The 18,062-nt window shown below is 40.3% G+C and overlaps 1 protein-coding gene across 1 annotated transcript in view; it reads left to right on the top strand.

Annotated features, from left to right (window-relative positions):
- The window catches only part of LOC134358349 (sorbitol dehydrogenase-like), a 54,984-nt gene extending 45,974 nt beyond the window's left edge, over positions 1–9,010 (top strand). The window contains exon 11 of the mRNA XM_063070475.1: positions 7,831–9,010. The gene's annotated coding sequence lies outside the window, so the exon portion shown is untranslated. The remainder of the gene's footprint in view (positions 1–7,830) is intronic.
- Positions 9,011–18,062: the final 9,052 nt, after the last annotated feature.

Raw genomic sequence — 18,062 nt, 5'->3', positions numbered from 1 at the left:
AGTGGTATCAGTTTAGATAAAGCCCTCCCCGCCATTGAGCATATCTACACGAGCGTTGTCATAGAAAAGCAGCATCCATTATCAAGCACCCCCTCCATCCAAGCCATGCTCTCTTATCACTGCTGGCATCAGAAATAATGTACAGGAGCCTCAATACCCACACCACTAGGTTCAGGAACAATTATTACCCCTCCACAATCAGGCTCTTGAACTCCAAGGGATAACTTCACTCAACTTTACTTGCCTCATCACGGAACTGTTCCAACAACCTATGGACTCATTTTCAAGGATTCTTCATCTCATGCCCCTGATATTTATTGCTCATTGATTTATTATTACATTTGAGTATCCCTTATCCAAAACTCCAACTCCAAAACCCTCCAAAATCCAAAATTTTTTGGAGCGCTGGCATGACGTCACAAATGTAAAATTCCACAGGGCATTGGGAAAATTCCTAGGTGATGTGTGCATCACAGACAGTTCTAAAAAAGTGACCTCACTTATGTAATGAATAAAAGTTATGGAAAATAGAAAAACATTGCATAAAACAAACATGCTGAATGGCTACATCAGTATATATGTGTGATGAACAAGTTTACGTAAGACAAAGACTGCTTACCAGTAGCATATAAATTCATTCGGAAATTATGGCAATCCCAAGCTATCTTATTATATATTCCAAAATCCCAAAAAATCCAAAATTCAGAACTCCTCCGGCCCCAGACATTTTGGATAAGGGGTACTCAACCTGTATTGTTATTTTTCTTTTGTATCTGCACAGCTTGTTGTTTTTTACACATTGGTCGTTTGTCTACCTTTTTATGTGTGTTGTTTCATTGATTCTATTGTCTTTCTTTGAACTTACTGTGAATGCCCACAAGAAAGTGAATCTCAGGGTTGTATATAGTGACATATATGCACTTTGATAATAAATCTACTTTGAACTTTTATGTATTGAGTCGCTGCCACATGACTGGTTGATTAGATATTTGCATTAACAAGCAGGGGTGCAGGTGTACCTAATAAAGTGTCCACTGAGTGTATACTTTATACTTTATTGTCGCCAAACAAGTGATACTAGAGCGTACAATCATCACAGTGATACTTGATTCTGCGCTTCGCGCTCCCTGGAGTACAAATCGATAGTAAATATTAAAAATTTAAATTATAAATCATAAATAGAAAATAGAAGAGGGAAAGTAAGGTAGTACAAAAAAACCGAGAGGCAGGTCTGGATATTTGGAGGGTACGGCCCAGATCCAGGTCAGGATCCGTTCATCAGTCTTATCACAGTTGGAAAGAGCTGTTCCCAAATCTGGCCATATGAGTCTTCAAGCTCCTGAGCCTTCTCCCAGAGGGAAGAGGGACGAAAAGTGTGTTGGCTGGGTGGGTCGTGTCCTTGAATATCCTGGCAGCACTGCTCCAACAGCGTGCGGTGTAAAGTGAGTCCAAGGACGGAAGGTTGGTTTGTGTGATGTGCTGGATGTGTTCACGATCTTCTGCAGCTTCTTCCGGTCTTGGACAGGACAACTTCCATACCAGGTTGTGATGCACCGTAGAAGAATGCTTTCTAGGGGACAGGCCAAATTCCTTTAGCTTTCTCAGGAAGTAAAGACGCTGGTGGGCCTTCTTGGCAGTGGACTCTGCTTGGTTGGACCAAGTCAGGTCATTTGTGATATTGACCCCAAGGAACTTAAAGCTTTTGACCTGTTCCACCTGTGCACCACCGATGTAAATGGGGTCGTGCAGTCCGCTGCTCCTTCTGAAGTCAACAACCAATTCCTTCGTCTTGCTGGCATTGAGGGATAGGTTATTGTCTTCGCACCATGCCACCAGGTTCTTAATTTCCTCTCTGTACTCAAACTCATCATTATCTGAGATACGGCCTACAATTGTGGTGTCATCAGCAAACTTATATATTGAATATCATTCTTCTGTTGAAGGTTCTTGACTTGAAATGTCCATTGCCTTCCATAGATGTTGCCTGACCCACAGACTTCATCCAGCTGTGTGTTGCTCCAGATTTCCAGCATCTACGGTTTCTCTGTATTTCGGTTGCATACAGGGTCATACAGCATGGAAACAGATCCTTTGGCCCGCTGAGTTCATGCCAACCAGCCATTTATACTAATCCCATGTTACACCCTCTACATTCCCAGACTCACCTGCACACTCGTGGTAATTCATATCGGCCAATCAACCTAGCAGCAGACACTTCTATGGAATGTGAAAGGAAAGTGGAACAAAGAAAGTACAAAGTAAATTTGTTACCCAAGTACCTATATGTCACCACATACTACCCCGAGAGTCATTTACCTATGGGTATTCACAGTAGATACTAAGAAATACAATGTAATTAGTGAAAAACCATACACAGATGGACAAACAACCAGTGTGCAAAAGAAGAAAAACTATGCAAGTACAACAACAACAACAAAAAAATTTGTAATAAATAAATAAATAGATAGGTAGATAGATAGGTAGATAAATATTAGAAACATGGATTGTAGAGTCAACCCGTGAAGAAACCAATGTGGTCACAGGGAGAACTCCACATAAGCAATAGCAGGTTTGAGGGTTCAACGCATCTTGCTGGAGCTGAAACGCAATGTCTCTACAAATGGATCTGTTCCAGTTGGGTCACTGCACTTCAACTTCTTCCTCAACCTCAACAAACTGTGTCCTGCACTTACCCCCTTCAAGCCTTGATCTTTGCTTCCATATCTGCCTCACCGCTGCTGCTGCATGCTGTTCCTGCAATTCCAAGGATCTGTGACATTGGGTGCCACAGTAGTATAGCAGTTAGCACAATGCTACCACAGCTCGGAGTGTCGAAGTTCAGAGTTCAATTCTGACATCATCTATAAGGAGTGTGTACATCCTCCCTGTGGAACACGTGGGTCTTCTCCAGATGCTCCGGTTTTCTCCTACAGTCAGTTAGTAATTAACTGGTCATAGTCATAGTCATAGTCATACTTTATTGATCCCGGGGGAAATTGGTTTTTGTTACAGTTGCACCATAAATAATAAATAGTAATAAAACCATAAATAGTTAAATAGTAATATGTAAATTATGCCAGGAAGTAAGTCCAGGACCAGCCTATTGGCTCAGGGTGTCTGACCCTCCAAGGGAGGAGTTGTAAAGTTTGATGGCCACAGGCAGGAATGACTTCCTATGACGCTCTGTCTGCATCTCGGTGGAATGAGTCTCTGGCTGAATGTACTCCTGTGCCCAACCAGTACATTATGTAGTGGGTGGGAGACATTGTCTAAGATGGCATGCAACTTGGACAGCATCCTCTTTTCAGACACCACCGTGAGAGAGTCCAGTTCCATCCCCACAACATCACTGGCCTAACGAATGAGTTTGTTGATTCTGTAGGTGTCTGCTACCCTCAGCCTGCTGTCCCAGCACACAACAGCAAACATGATTGCACTGGCCACCACAGACTCGGAGAACAAGTCGCTGTAAATTGTCCAGTGATTAGGCTAAGGTTAAATCGAAAGTTGCTGGGTGGTGTGGCTTGAAGGGCTAGAAGGGCCTATTCCTCATCCTAAGTGCTGATATTTTGGATGAGGAATCACATAATGTGGGGCAGTGCAGTAGTGTGGTGGTTAATGCATCACATTACAGCACCAGTGGTAAGACTGGGGTTCAATTCCCACAACGGCCTGTAAGGAGTTTGGATGTTCTCCCCATGACTGCATGGTTTTCCTTTTGGTGCTCCCGCTTCCTCCCACAGTCCAAAAACGTACAGGCTGTAGGCATGCTATGTTGATACCAGAAGTACGGCAGCACAGCACAATCCTCACTGATTTGATTTGAGAAACAACACATTTCACTGCACAGTATGTTTCAATGTACATGTGACTATGTGACAAGTAAAGATTAGATTATGAGGACACTCAGTCCTCATTTATTGTCATTTAGAAATGCATGCATTAAAGCTAGTGTTTTACTAGGTCAATGTCTGTCACATACACAAGTACAATGCAATGCAAAACCTGCAGCAGCATCACAGACACAGGACCTCAGATTCACAACACTCACAAGAAAAAAAAACATAAATCATATTCAATTTTCACAAAAAAGAATACTCAATTAAAAAAGCAAGTCCATTGTAGAGCAAAGTGGTCATAGTGTTGCTAAACTAGTGACTTAGGTTGTGCAGTTTGGTTCAGGAGCTGAATGGTTGAAGGGAAGTAGCTGTTCTTGAACCTGGTGCTGTTGCACTTCAGGCTTCTACGCCTCCTGCATGCTGGTAGCTGTGAGAAGATGAATGGCCCAGATGTGGTGATCTTCGAATATAGATATTGACTTTTGGTAGTGTTACGTACCCCGTAACTGGGTTGCCAAACCAGCAGAAATGGATCACTCAGTTGGAGTCTGGATTACTAGAACTAAGAAAGTTTTATTAAAGAAACAAGCAACACAGTAATCGAAAGGATAGTAAATGCAACAGTTCAGCAATGATAAACACACATGTGCACAGAATTAAGATAACAGGATCAATCAAGCTCTATCGTTGTCTAGGGGTAAATGACCAATTTCAAAGTGACACACAACGTCCAGTTCAATTTAGTTCAGTTCGCAGTAATCGTTGCCGTGGCGATGGACAATGTGGGGTGAAGGAGAGAGAACAAGAACGAATGATCATTCGAAATGGCTTCCACACACAGACCTGCGATATTGCTCACAAGCAGCTTTCGGGCGGGTCCTTTGTGATGTCACCTGAGGTCACCGACTGTGACCCCTCCTCCAGATGCGGTCGATCCTCTGCAGTGAACCCGGCACCCAAGCGAGGGTGGACACACACCGGGTTCCCGCTGATCGTACCTTTCCACCCTGGGCGTTTATGGCCCGATACTTCCCACCGACTTGTGAGAGGCGCACCGCTTCCAGGGTCTCGTTACCTCGGGTGTCGTGTGTGTCCTGCCTTAGCGAACCTGTCCCTTTTTATCCCCCTGCTGGGGTATCACCTGTCCATCACTTCAAACAGTTCAGGGTTCAAAGGGGGAGACGATCTTGACAATACCCAGACTGTTGGCTCCTTCATTAACATCTCCAAATGCTGCTTCATTGTTCCTTATCTCTCCCTCCCCTGAGGACAGGTGGCAGACCAACTGCTGATGCCACTGGTGCTAGCCCAGGCCAGCAAACATCTTAATTTATGTGTATTCTCGTCACAGTGGTAACCCCTCCTGTAGATCCTACTGATGATGGAGAGGAATGTGCCCACGATGTACTGAACTGAGTATAAAGTTAGTGAAATGGTTTCACCCTAATTCATGCCTGACTTTGTCTTCCATCACATTTCTGAGCCGCAGCATCCAGTTTTTTTTTCCATTCTGATATAACGCTACGATCATTGCCTTTGTCTCCTATATTTTATTTACTTCCATTATGAAGATCTATCCATTTCTTCATTTTGTGTTCCCTGTTTAATCGCGCTACAGAGTTATAGAATACTACAACATAGAAACAGGCCCTTCGGCCCATCTAGTCTGTGCCAAACTGTTATTCTGTCTAGTTCCATCCGTCTGTATCCGGACCATAGCTCTCCCGTCCATGTACTTAACCAAACTTCTCATAAATGTTGAAATCAAGCCTACATACACCACTTCCGCTGGCAGCTAGCTCCATCCTCTGAGTAAAGAATTCCCCTTCAAGTTTCCCACAAATATTTCACTTTTCACCCTTAACCTATGACCTCTAGTTCTCATCTCAACTAACCTCAGTGGCAAAAACCTGTTTACGTTGACCCTATCTATACCCCTCATAATAACTCCACCATCAAATCTTTCCTCATTCTCCTGTGCTCCAGGGAATAAAGTCCCAACCTACTTAACCTTTCCCTATAACTCAGATCCTCAAGTTCTGGCAACAACCTTGTAAATTTTCTCTGTACTCTTTCAATCTTGATGAACTGTTTCTTGTACAGATTATTTGTTTTCTTGCCAATGTTGGAGGATTGCAATCTGATGTATTTTTCTTCTTCTTAAGCCTATCACCCCTACTGGGGCATAGGCTGATGACAGCAGCTCACCACGGTCCTCTGTCCTGGGCCGAAGGTTGATTGTCCCTGTGGCTTCTGCTTTCACCACACTACTTCATACATCTTCTAGGCCAAGATCCTTCCTCTCCCAGGGATGAGGCCTTTGGAGCTTCTGTTGGTGTTTTTGTTGCTCTGGGCTTTTACAATATCAGAATTTGGAACAGCCTTCCAGATGCTGTGGGTGGAAACATCTGTGACGATGGTGTCCAAGCCTTCAAGAGTCGAGTGCACAAACATCTCTAGGAGGGAAGTCACATGCTTCTTCATAAGCTATCATGAAGGGGACCAGGATGGCAATGCTTGGTTGTTGGTAGGTAGGGTTAATACCTGACTTTCAAGAGCACTTGTGAGTTATGTTCCAGCTAGACTTGGTCCTTAAACTGCTGGAGAACAGTGCGGAAAGAATCGGTGCTGTTTTCTCCCGGTAGGGATTAGTTTTTAGTTCCAAGTGCTCCTGCCATGTTTTGTCGTCCTGCAACCTTGTCCTTCAATCACTGAGTTATGGAAGACAGCATGTGTATAAATGTCTCCCTCCAGCAGACTTCATCATGATCATCATAACTCCAGTATTTCTACTATTTTTTAATGTTTCTTAATTGTACGTATGATTTTTTTTTGTGTTCTATCGCTGAGCAGCAGTGAACCATCTGACTGGCCTATCAGAGTTCTCTTTGGGAACTAGTTGACTTGATCAGCATTTCTGATCTGGCTATTGTTCACGATTGCATGTAATAAAAAAATAAATAAGTAAATATAGACTGTCTAGCCTTAACCTGTAACATGCTGTAGGGTTTCACTGCTGTGTAACATAGTTATAGTCATAGTTATAGTAGTCATAGTCATACTTTATTGATCCCGGGGGAAATTGGTTTTTGTTACAGTTGCACCATAAATAATTAAATAGTAATAAAACCATAAATAATTAAATAGTAATATGTAATTTATGCCAGGAAATAAGTTCAGGACCAGCCTATTGGCTCAGGGTGTCTGACCCTCCAAGGGAGGAGTCATAAAGTTTGATGGCCACAGGCAGGAATGACTTCCTATGACGCTCTGTGTTGCATCTCGGTGGAATGAGTCTCTGGCTGAATGTACTCCTGTGCCCAACCAGTACATTATGTAGTGAATGGGAGACATTGTCCAAGATGGCATGCAACTTGGACAGCATCCTGGACAACCTTACATGCTGTAAGGTTTCACTGATAGTATAATGATTTCTCTGTAGCAGCAATGTTTGGGTTATGACTAGAGATAACAGGGTTTGGAATGTCGTGTTCTTTCTTGTGAGTCTGGAAGAGAGATTTTCGCAGTCTTTTGCCGGGGAGAGATAAGGAAAGAAGACGCGAATGGAGAGAGTTGGTAGACCGCCGGACAGGGTGGACTTGGAATGAGGGTCCAAAGGGCAGCGACGATCGGAGGAGGTCGATGGTGGGCAATCGGCTTATCAGTGAGCTCTGACATTGTGCTATAGACTGTTTCATAAAATTGGGCCCTTTTTCCTTTTTTTCATTTTCTTTACTAATCATATAGTCAAAGTAAGAATTATAAAGCTTAATTGTTTAATCGCATATTGTGTACTGTTTGTTATTTCAGGATACTAATTTGTAACAGGGGATTGTAACGAGATTTCCTAAGTTTGGGCGGGCCGGAGGCTATCACCCCCTATATTAAGCCACTAGCCGAAGCAAGAGTTGCATCCCCAACCCTCCTCCTTTTGCAGCTGGGCTTCTTATGGAGTTCTTATGTTTACCTGTCCTTTTTCTTTTATCTGCAGGTGCAGCCTGACTTGTTTCTATCGACAATTGTGCCTTTTCTGGATTGCCAGCTGGGATCTTCAAATTGAATTCAGTTACACTTTCCACATGCTACAATAGTGTGTAAGATTAAAAATGATATTCCCGATTCTGCAGGGAGCGCTCATGGAGTGAGGTCGTCTCTTTGGCTTCGCTCCATTCCCGTTATCCTTTTTTTTAACCTATGATCTCCTTGATCTAATCAACTTTAAGTACACCAGAAGATTTACTTTATCTTCTCGATTTACTGATTAATTGATTTCCTTTTGTCAACTGTAACTCTCGAGCTTAGAGAAATGAGTACGAGATCTAGAACTAAAGATGGGAAAGACGCTGATGGGAACGGAGGAAAGAAGAAAGGCGATTCCAAACAAATGGAATTAACTTACTAAGTTATGGAGGAAATGTTTGAGCAGCATCGGATAAAACTATCTGAAAGTTTAACTGCTCAATTTGAACAACATCGTCAAAGCCTCAATGAAGATTTAAAATCAATCACGGACTCTTTGAAATCCCTGGATCCTGATGTTCAAAAACATGATGCAAAAATTTCTGAACTGGATACTAAATCTCAGAAGACGGATACAAAAATTGAGTTCTTAGAGAAGAATCTAGCTTCGACTACTAAACAACTCCAACAACTTAAATCCGAAGTTATTGATCTTGAGAATCGATCGAGAAGACAAAACTTACGTTTAATTGGCTTACCTGAGGATGTTGCGGTTGGAGACCCTGCAATATTCTTTGCTCAACTTTTAAAGGATTCGTTCGGTTCAGTTTTTCCCAACGATCCTCCATTACTCGACCGCGCCCATCGTATACCGTGGATAAAGTCGGCAGCGGCTGTTTCCAAACCCAGACCAGTTATTCTTGGTTTCCATTATGTCAATGTTAAAGAACAACTTCTCCAGACTGCTCGTCGACAAGGGATGATCAAGTATTGCCAGCATTCCTTCAGGATAGTTCAAGATTACAGTCCTGAAGTGATAAAGGAACGACTGACTTTTAAACCTCTAATGTCGGAATGCTATCAAAAAAATCTCAAACCGGCACTATTGTATCCTGCACGTCTCAGAATCTCTCTTCCCGATGGAAATCGTCGTGTCTTCCATCCTACAACTGCCGCTCGAAGCTTTTTGGATGATAATTTCCCATCTGATACAGACACCCTCTCTTAATCTGTGTTGGGTGCTTCCAGCACCAATTTTTTTTTCTTTCTGGTGTTTTTTTAAAATAAACCTTTTACTACCGTGCGATGAAGGTTTTTTATAAGTCCAAGATTTTTGTTCTTTGTTTATTACTATAGTTGTTATTCTATAACTTATATAGAATACTTATCTCCTGTGAATAACATCATTTTCCTTTAGTTAACCTTTTGTTTTAACTTTTCCTTTTTTGTTATCATTAATGATCTGATCCGACGATCATTTTTAGTTATATGCTTCCTATTTTTGGTTTTTGCATAATTAAAATGGCGACTTGTCTTTCTTTTTGTATAACCTCCTTTGTGTTTTTTTGGGACGCCATGTTCTTATGCTTCTTCTTCCCATAATCCTTTTTTTCCTTTTGGAAGCGATTTTTTATTTACTCGTCTATAACTAATTATATGTATTGACTAAGTTTTGTTTTATTTCACATATTTTAGTAATTTTACTATGTAGACTAATTATTATACTGGTTATTTTTTACATATATTAGTCTCTGGGAGGTCACTTATTTAACATATATTTTTGGAGTTGCTCCCTGCAGAAATGGGGTTAGAATTAGTTTAGTTAGAGCTTTCTTCAGCCTTCTCTGGCTTAGTTGGGGGTTCTTGGGGATAGTCTTTTTCTTTTCTAATTTTTTCTATTGGGCTAATTCAGAACTACAAAGATGTCCGCAGTGTCGAGATTTCCGGTTCCTCTCTAATCATGTATTCCTCTTCCGATTTCATGAGCTCACATTATGGTTAACCCCTTACTCACGAAAGGGTTAATTCTCAATTATGGCTCATACTATTAATTTTGTCTCTTGGAATACAAATGGTTTAAACCATCCAATAAAACGGAAAAAAGGTTTTCAAAGTGTTCCAAAGGCTGAATGCTCATATTATTTTTGCATAAGAGACTCATGTAAGGAAAGAGGACAATCAACGCTTCTTTAAGTTTTGGAAAAAACAACAATACCACTCCAATGCTCAAGCCAAAGTTAAAGGCGCTTCAATTTTTATTGATCCTTCAATTACATTTATTCATCAAGACATTATTTCAGATCCTAATGGCAGATTTCTGTTAATTACTGGGGTACTTTTTAATAAAAAGGTCGCTATGGTTAATGTTTACGCTCCGAATGTGGATTATCCTGAATTTTTTAAACACTTATTCACTTCCTTTCCTAACGTAAACGAGTATATGTTGATAATGAGCGGTGATTTTAATTTATGTTTGAATCCCATGTTGGACAGATCCATAGCTAGTCCGGCTTTACCGAATAAGTCAGCTACTATTATTAACTCTTTTATGTTGGATTCTGGGATTTCAGAAATTTGGAGATTTCTACAGCCAAATAATAAGGAATTCTCCTTTTTTTCACATGTTCATCGTTCTTTTTCCCGAATTGATTATTTCTTGATTGACTCTCGTTTGATTCCATATGTAGTTGATTGTAATTATGACAGTATTGTTATTTCAGATCATGCTCCAATGAAACTTTCCATCAAGTTAATGGACACCTCTTGTACTAGCAGACAATGGCGATTTAACCCTATTTTGCTTCAAGATCAGGACTTTGTCAAATTTATAAAGGAGCGGATTGATTCCTTCTTTTCAACTAATACTACGGAAGAAGTTTCCAATGGAACTGTTTGGGATGCCTTTAAAGCTTATATCCGTGGTCAGATTATTTCCTATTTGGCCGGTTTGAAAAGACGTGTTAACAATGAAATACTTTTGTTGGTTGATAAAATTAAAGAAGTCGATAAAAAATATGCTATTTCTCCCAGTAAGGAGCTGTACAAACACAGAGTTGAACTCCAATTGGAACATAGCTTATTATTAACATCCTCGATCGAAAATCAATTAATGAGAACTAGAAATGATTTTTATATTCATAGCAATAAATCAGGTAAATTACTGGCCAACCAATTGAAATTTGATTCGGTTAAACGTCAAATTACTAAGATTCGCAAACAGGATGATACTTTCACAGTTGATCATGTTGGGATAAACCAAACCATTCAAGAATTTTATACCTCTTTATATCACTCTGAGTTTCCTCATGATTCTAATTTCATGCATGATTTTTTAGGTAAATTGAGTTTTCCAAAATTATCAATCGAAGACTCCCTATCATTAGAAACTTCCATTTCAGAGGAAGAAATAATAACTGCAATCTCATCATTGAATTCCGGTAAAGCACCCGGTCCGGATGGGTTTACAGTGGAATTTAAAAAATTTTTCTCCTCCATTCTTTCTTCTAAGTTGTCTAGAATATTCAAGGAAGCAATCAGTTTAGGTAAATTACCACAATCGTTTTACGAAGCCTCTATTTCCTTAATTCTTAAAAAGAATAAAGATCCTACTGATTGTGCATCACACAGACCGATATCTCTTCTGAATGTAGACTCTAACATTTTTTCAAAAATTCTAGCAACTAGATTGGAGAAGGTGTTACCTCAAATTATTTCTATGGATCAAACTGGATTTATTAAAAATCGCTATTCATCCTTTAATATTAGGAGGTTAATGAATATTGTTTATACCCCCTCATTTACTACCCCGGAATGTATTATCTCTTTAGATGCTGAGAAAGCTTTTGACAGAGTTGAATGGCCTTATTTATTTAATGTTCTTGAGAAATTTAATTTTAATTTGACATTTATATCTTGGATTAAATTGTTATATTACTCCCTGGTAGCCTCGGTTTGTACAAATAATTATAGATCTCCCTTTTTACGTCTTTTTCGTGGCACTAAGCAAGGTTGCCCTCTTAGTCCTTTACTATTCAATATTGCTCTTGAACCTTTAGCAATTGCTATTCGTGACTCACCAAATATTGTTGGTATTACCCGTGGAAACGAAACACATAAATTATCATTATATGCAGATGATTTATTGTTATACATCTCTAACCCGGAGAAGTCAATTCCTGCTATCTTAGATCTGCTAGCTCAATTTAGTAACTTCTCTGGTTACAAATTGAATCTTAATAAGAGTGAATTATTCCCTTTAAATAAGCATGTACCTACTTATGGACGTTTACCATTTAAATTGGTTACTGATTCATTTATATATTTAGGGATAACAATTACGAAAAAATATAAAGATTTATTTAAAGCTAATTTTTTTTACCTTTAATTGATCAGATTAAACTTTTATTTACCAAATGGTCGCCAATCTCTTTGTCTTTGATTGGTCGGATTAATGCTATTAAGATGATCATTTTGCCCAAATTTTTGTATATATTCCAATCGGTTCCAATTTTCATCCCAAAATCTTTTTTTGATAACGTAGATTCAAAAATTTCCTCATATATTTGGCAGAATAAAAATTCTAGGTTAGGTAAAAGGTATCTACAGAAATCTAAAAAGGAGGGGGGGCTCGCCCTCCCGAATTTTAGATTTTATTACTGGGCAATTAATATTCAATATTTAAAATTTTGGTTATGAGATTTGGACGTATCTTTAAACCCTCGTTGGGTAAATCTTGAATCTAATTCATTACAAGGGTTTTCCTTGGGTTCGGTTTTAGGAACTTCACTTCCTTTTACTTCTTTTAAATTATATAAACAAATGAATAACCCAATAGTTAAGCATACTTTACGTATATGGTTTCAATTTCGAAGATTTTTTGGGTTTAATCAATTTATTCTAGCAAGTCCCATTATATCCAATTTTCTTTTCCAACCTTCCACGATGGATCAAGCTTACTTTGATTGGAAAACCAAAGGTATAATATCTTTTCGCGATTTATTTTTGGATAATTATTTTATGTCTTTTGATCAACTCTCTAATAAATATAATTTACCCAGATCTCACTTTTTTAGATATTTACAGATTAGAAACTTTTTAATTACTGTTTCCCCTAATTTCCCACATCCATATCCAATGGACATTTTGGAAGAAATCTTAGATTTAAATCTCTCTCAGAAAAGTGTAGTAGCAATTATATATAATATAATTATGAATTTATGTCCTGATGCTTCTAATAAAATTAAAGCTGACTGGGAAAGAGAATTTGAGATTAATATACCGACTGAAAAATGGGAAAAAATTCTTCAGTTGGTGAACTCATCCTCTGTATGTGCTAAACATGTGTTGATACAGTTTAAAGTAGTGCACAGGGCTCACATGTCTAAAGATAAACTATCTCGTTATTACTCTTATATTAATCCAATATGTGACAGATGTCATTCCGAGATAGCTTCTCTAACCCACATGTTTTGGTCATGTCCCTTGTTGGAGAAATATTGGAAAGATATTTTTGATATTATTTCAATGGACCTAAACATAGACTTACAACCTCATCCAATTACTGCTATCTTTGGACTACCAATGATAGACTTAAATAATTTAACCTCTTCATCACGAAGGATGATTGCATTTCTTACTCTAATGGCTAGAAGATCCATTTTGTTGAATTGGAAAGAGATTAACCCTCCTAATGTATTTCATTGGTTTTCACAAACTATGGTGTGTTTGAATTTGGAGAAAATTAGAAGTGCAGTTTATGACCCTTCCATCAAGCTTGAAAAAACTTGGAGGCCATTCATTCAGCATTTTCATTTGATGTACCTTGATCATTTCCAAACTTGTTTTATCTCTCTGTATTGTTGTTGGAGAGGAATGGAGTCGTCGACACTAAGGTTTTCTTTTTTTCCATTTTTAAGTTGTTAGTTTTGTCCAAGTCTTTTAGTTTAGTTGATTAATTTTGTTTTTCTTTGGGGATGGGGTTTTTTTTTTTGGTTCTGTTTTTTTTTCTTTTTCATGATTTTTTTTCAGTTTTTTTTTTGATTTGTATTATCCGTTGTCAGTTCTACATGATTGGGAGTTTTGTTAACTTACACTATTTGATTTTACAATTACTTTTCCTAAGTGTAACAAAATATCTCCTACTATTTGTATTATTGCTATGTTTTGTTTCTATACTTCAAAATTAATAAAAAGATTGAAAAGAAAAATGATATTCCCATGTAATTGTGGAAGTGTATACGTAATCCTATATATTAAATAGCTATCAGCTACATTTCAATATCACTTAGGCTTCATACAATGAAAATAAATAACCCAAGATGTCAGAAAGGAAATAAGTAAAGTCAAATTACCAACTCTTATAATATGTTCAAGGCATTAGATAATTATCAGAGAGTCAGAGAAGTACAGCAGAGAAACAGACCCTTTGGCCCATCTAGTCCATGCCGAAACCATTTAAACTGCCTACTCCCATCAACCCGCATGCCATACTTTAATGTTGGTTAGTTTAAAGATGTTGTGAGAAAATATCAGTAAATATGTGGTAATACATTAAATTGCATGTAGTTCTGCTATAATGCTGGAATTACACTCCAAAGAAATCTTGTGTTATAGGAAGTCAGGTTATAGCAGAACAAAGTACAGATTTAAACTGGTTTTCCCAATTGTGAATGCATTGTAAACAATTCAGTTCCACATAGTGCAAATAGTGCTCCCGAATCCATCAATCACCTGAGAACCAATTTGTTTTATGGAAATAGACATTAGCAGAACTATGTATATGTCTGGCAGCTGAACGTCAAGGCGTGTTCTTTAAATGGGCACTCACAAAGCGCAATGAGAAATTTAATCTTGTATTAGTCATTCATTTCAGCTCCACAAAATATCAGACAAAGATTGGATGACCGCAGAACAAGTTCACAAAGTATATTTTGTTTTGTAGCAAGAGAATTGAATGATTCGGGGTAAGTGAAGGAAAATGGTGCTGAAGTGAAAACCAACCTTGACAGAGAAGACATGAAAGGCTGAATTGCTTACTTCTGTTTCTGTTTTCTATGTTCCAGTCACTCGCTTTCAGTTTTGGCAGAATGCATGTGCACATGTTTAGAACAGTTCACAGCAAAGAAGGAATTGAATGGTTTTGTGACACAGACATTATGTGCCCACTGTAAAAGTGCAGAATGAACAAACAGTGACATCAGAATCTGGGCAATACTGATTTCATGCCAGCCCTTAGAAATCAGACTTCAGTGATGCTGTGTGTCATGAACCTCACATTTGGTAGCAAGTTATAATTGCTCCTCAATGACATCACACCACGGTTTAGTGCTGAATAACATGGAAGTTGATGCAGATTTAGTGCAATGTTGCCAAGTTTGGGGAATATCTTTGTGTATTTTACTGATGGAAAGACAAAGATGTCGTACTCTGGAAAATCGTACCCAGAAAATCATGATTGTGACATCTATGATCTTGCATGTTCATGACAATCGCCCATGTAGACAACATTTACATCTCTAGCTTCGTCAATCACTTTTGAAACACCTTGAAAAAATTCAGTCAAGTTATTGGACACAAATTTCCCCGTATAAACCAGTGCTAACAGTCCCTAATGAGGCCATGGCCTACAGTTTCCTGGATTATCCCTATTTCTCTCTTGAGAAATGGAACAACTTGCTATTCGCCAGTACTCCGGGACCTCACTGGTGACTACAGAGAGTATGGAAATATTGATCAAGGCTATAGTAAACTAATCAATATCTTGGGCACAACTCATCAGGACCTGGAGACTTATCCACCTTAATATTTCATTAAGGTATTCAACAGTACCACCTTCTTTTGTCATGGTCCGGTCTGTGAGGTTCGTATTCCGGTTCACAGTCTGATCCATCGCCCTTGCTCCAGGTTTTCCTATCTACCCTGTTTCTGTTCTTGTTGAGCTAATTGAGGCAGCTGATGCTCGTTGGGGCTGGCTGCATAAATACCTTCAGAGACCAGGGTGTGGCTGGTGGATTGTTCTTGTCCTTACTCCTTGTATCCCTTGCTCTGCCTTCTGTTTCCTCGCCTGAAGCCGTGTCTTGTCTTGCCAGTAACTCTTGCCTCGCCTGAAGTTCTCATCTCGCCTTGCTTTGCCAGAAGCCTTGCCTTGTCTTGCCGGTAACTCTTGCCTCGTCTCACCTGCAGTCTTGTCCTGAAGCCACATTGTACCTAGCTCCCTTCCTGTCCCTTGCCTCCACCCAGGTATGCCTGGCCGTCTTGCCGTTACCTGGGGTTGGTTCTGTCCCTTCCTGTCCCTTGCCTCTGTTGGGTGGTGATCTGTTCCCTGCCCAGGAGTACCGCGCCCTGCCCAGGAGGAGCCAAGCCTCGCCACTAGTCTCCTGCCTCCAGCCTCGCCTCATGTCTCAAGCCTCCAGCCTCCAGCCTCCAGCCTCGCCTTGTCTCAAGTCTCCAGCCTCCAGCCTCGCCTCGTCTCAAGCCTCAAGCCTCTAGCCTCGCCTCGCCTCAAGTCTCAAGCCTCCAGCCTCATCTCTTGCCTAGCCTCGAGCCTGAAGACTCCAGCCTCCTGCCTAGCTCCAAGCTTGAAGACTCTAGCCTCTAACCTCTTGCCAAGCCTAGCCAAGCCAAGTCTCTAGCCTCTAGCCTCTTGCCTAGCCAAGCCAAGTCTCTAGCCTCTAGCCTCAAGCTTGCAGATTCCAGCCTCATCCTGCCTGCCTGCCAAGCCTCGTCCTTGCCCAGTTCTGGGGTCTGAGCCAGAGGCAAGACCCACGTACTGGGCCCTTGTCCAGTCTCTGGCTCGGAGTCCAAGCTTGGGCTCCTAGCTCTCATGTCCATCCTGTTCCAGGTTCCTGGTTTTCCTGACAATGTCCTTGACATCGCCCTGTATCCTAGTCCTGTCCCTAGTACTTCAGTGTCTGTGTCTTGCACTTGGGTCCGTTCCCAGCCACCGCCTTATGACATCTTTAGCTCAAAATGCCCTAACATATTAGCACAGACCTCACTATCCTTCGTAGTAAATGCTGTTGTGAATCTGAGGACATCGCTCACATCCTCCACCTCCATGCACATGTTCCCTCCTTTATTATCCTTGAGTGCTCTTACCCTCTTCCTAGTTCTCCTCTTGCTCTTCATCTTTTTACAACTACTGACAAAGAATTTTCTTGGCCACTCCTGATTCTTTTACAGCAGCTAATTTGTCTCTTATTTGTGTTTCCTGTAGCGACATCTAATTATGTATCTTCGGTGTTGAAATGGGTATTCTGCCTTATCCTGCAATCGTGTCCTCAGACAATAAAGAACTTTGCACTAACGTTAGCTTCATCCTCATGTCAGTACCCTTCACGTGTGTTCTGAGTAGACCCACTTACACTTTGGTGTATCACTGGGAAATATGCTTTGCACTCAAAATGTTGCTGAGATATATTTTTGATAATGCAGTAACTTGATTGTGTGTCATTGTGTAACAGTCATACTGGGCTAATTGAGTTACAGTGTTACGTACCCCGTAACTGGGTTGCCAAACCAGCAGAAATGGATCACTCAGTTGGAGTCTGGATTACTAGAACTAAGAAAGTTTTATTAAAGAAACAAGCAACACAGTACTCTAATCAAAAGGATAATGAATGCAACAGTTCAGCAATGATAAACATACATGTACACAGAATTCAGATAACAGGATCAATCAAGCTCTATCGTTGTCGAGGGGTAAATGACCAGTTTCAAAGTGACGCAAAGTTCAGTTCAATTTAGTTCAGTTCAGTTCGCAGACAGTGGGGGGGGGAAGGAGAGAGAGAGCAAAACGAATGAATATTCAAGGCTTCCATACAGACCTTCGCAGTCAGCTTTTGGGCGAGTCCTTTGTGATGTCATCTGAGGTCACCGACCGTGACCCCTCCGTTTCCAGATACGATTGTTTCCCTGCGGTGAACCTGGCACCCAGGCAAGGGTGGACACACACCAGGTTCCTGCCGATCGTGCCTTTCCACCCTGTGCGTCTATGGCCCGGTACTTCCCAACGACTTGTGAGAGATGCACCGCTTCCAGGGTCTTGTTACCTCGGGTGTCCTGTGTGTGTCCTGCCTTAGCAAACCTGTCCCTTTTTATCCCCCTGCTGGGGTATCGCCTGTCCATCACTTCAAACAGTTCAGGGTTCAAAGGGGGAGCCGATCTTGACAGCTCTCCTTCCCCTTCATTAACATCTCCAAATGCTGCTGCATTGTTTTCCTTATCTCTCTCTCTCCTGAAGACAGGTGGCAGACCAACTGCTGA

The sequence above is a fragment of the Mobula hypostoma genome, chromosome 18, assembly GCF_963921235.1.
Source record: "Mobula hypostoma chromosome 18, sMobHyp1.1, whole genome shotgun sequence".
Classification (NCBI taxonomy): domain Eukaryota; kingdom Metazoa; phylum Chordata; class Chondrichthyes; order Myliobatiformes; family Myliobatidae; genus Mobula; species Mobula hypostoma.
Note: the sequence above shows the minus strand (reverse complement) of the source record. Positions and strands in the feature narration are given on the sequence as shown.